Source organism: Capra hircus, chromosome 21 (assembly GCF_001704415.2).
Source record: "Capra hircus breed San Clemente chromosome 21, ASM170441v1, whole genome shotgun sequence".
In the NCBI taxonomy this organism is placed as follows: Eukaryota; Metazoa; Chordata; class Mammalia; order Artiodactyla; family Bovidae; genus Capra; species Capra hircus.
Genome location: NC_030828.1, coordinates 53,838,993 through 53,841,650, shown reverse-complemented (window position 1 = coordinate 53,841,650; position 2,658 = coordinate 53,838,993).

Here is a 2,658-nt window from a genome sequence, read left to right as displayed (position 1 = left end):
TCAGATCATGGACTCCTTATTACCAAATTCAGACTCAAATTGAAGAAAATAGGGGAAACCGCTAGACCATTCAGGTATGACCTAAATCAAATCCCTTATGATTATACAGTGGAAGTAAGAAATAGATTTAAGGGCCTAGATCTGATAGATAGAGTGCCTGATGAACTATGGAATTAGGTTCATGATGGTGTACAGGAGACAGGGATCAAGATCATCCCCATGGAAAAGAAAGGCAAAAAAGCAAAATGGTCTGTCTGGGGAGGCCTTACAAATAGCTGTGAAAAGGAAGAGAAGCAAAAAGTAAAGGACAAAAGGAAAGATATAAGCATCTGAATGCAGAGTTCCAAAGAATAGCAAGAAGAGATAAGAAAGCCTTCCTCAGCTATCAATGCAAAGAAATAGAGGAAAAGAACAGAATGGGAAAGACTAGAGATCTCTTCAAGAAAATTAGAGATACCAAGGGAGCATTTCATGCAAAGACGGGCTCGATAAAGGACAGAAATGGTAAGGACCTAACAGGAGCAAAAGATATTAAGAAGAGGTGGCAAGAATACACGGAAGAACTGTACAAAAAAGATCTTCATGACCCGGATAATCATGATGGTGTGATCACTCATCTAGAGCCAGACATCTTGGAATGTGAAGTCAAGTGGGCCTTAGAAAGCATCACTACGAACAAAGCTAGTGGAGGTAATGGAATTCCAGTTGAGCTGTTCAAATCCTGAAAGATGATGCTGTGAAAGTGCTGCACTCAATATGCCAGCAAATTTGGAAAACTCAGCAGTGGCCACAGGACTGGAAAAGGTCAATTTTCATTCCAATCCCAAAGAAAGGCCAATGAATGCTCAAACTACCGCACAATTACACTCATCTCACATGCTAGTAAAGTAATGCTCAAAATTCTCCAAGCCAGGTTTCAGAAATACGTGAACTGTGAACTTCCTTATGTTCAAGCTGGTTTTAGAAAAGGCAGAGGAACCAGAGATCAAATTGCCAACATCCACTGCATCATTGGAAAAAGCAAGAGAGTTCCAGAAAAACATCTATTTCTGCTTTATTGACTATGCCAAGCCTTTGACTGTGTGGATCCACAATAAACTTGTGGAAAATTCATGAAAGAGATGTTTTTCTGGAACTCTCTTGCTTTTTCAATGATGCAGTGGATGTTGGCAATTTGATCTCTGGTTCCTCTGCCTTTTCTAAAACCAGCTTGAACATAAGGAAGTTCACAGTTCACGTATTTCTGAAACCTGGCTTGGAGAATTTTGAGCATTACTTTACTAGCATGTGAGATGAGTGTAATTGTGCGGTAGTTTGAGCATTCATTGGCCTTTCTTTGGGATTGGAATGAAAATTGACCTTTTCCAGTCCTGTGGCCACTGCTGAGTTTTCCAAATTTGCTGGCATATTGAGTGCAGCACTTTCACAGCATCATCTTTCAGGATTTGAACAGCTCAACTGGAATTCCATTACCTCCACTAGCTTTGTTCGTAGTGATGCTTTCTAAGGCCCACTTGACTTCACATTCCAAGATGTCTGGCTCTAGATGAGTGATCACACCATCATGATTATCCGGGTCATGAAGATCTTTTTTGTACAGTTCTTCCGTGTATTCTTGCCACCTCTTCTTAATATCTTTTGCTCCTGTTAGGTCCTTACCATTTCTGTCCTTTATCGAGCCCGTCTTTGCATGAAATGCTCCCTTGGTATCTCTAATTTTCTTGAAGAGATCTCTAGTCTTTCCCATTCTGTTCTTTTCCTCTATTTCTTTGCATTGATAGCTGAGGAAGGCTTTCTTATCTCTTCTTGCTATTCTTTGGAACTCTGCATTCAGATGCTTATATCTTTCCTTTTGTCCTTTACTTTTTGCTTCTCTTCCTTTCACAGCTATTTGTAAGGCCTCCCCAGACAACCATTTTGCTTTTTTGCCTTTCTTTTCCATGGGGATGATCTTGATCCCTGTCTCCTGTACACCGTCATGAACCTAATTCCATAGTTCATCAGGCACTCTATCTATCAGATCTAGGCCCTTAAATCTATTTCTTACTTCCACTGTATAATCATAAGGGATTTGATTTAGGTCATACCTGAATGGTCTAGCGGTTTCCCCTATTTTCTTCAATTTGAGTCTGAATTTGGTAATAAGGAGTCCATGATCTGAGCCACAGTCAGCTCCTGGTCTTATTTTTGTTGACTGTATAGAGCTTCTCCATCTTTGGCTGCAAAGAATATAATCAATCTGATTTCAATGTTGACCATCTGGTGATGTCCATGTGTAGAGTCTTCTCTTGTGTTGTTGGAAGAGGGTGTTTGCTATGACCAGTGCATTTTCATGGCCAAACTCTATTAGTCTTTGCCCTGCTTCATTCTGCATTCCCAAGGCCAAATTTGCCTGTTACTCCAGGTGTTTCTTGACTTCCTACTTTTGCATTCCAGACCCCTATAATGAAAAGAACATCTTTTGGGGTGTTAGTTCTAAAAGGTCTTGTAGGTCTTCATAAAACTGTTCAACTTCAGCTTCTTCAGCATTACTGGTTGGGGCATAGACTTGGATAACTGTGATATTGAATGGTTTGCCTTGGAAATGAACAGAGATCATTCTGTCATTTTTGAGATTGCATCCAAGTACTGCATTTCGGACTCTTTTGTTGTCTTTAC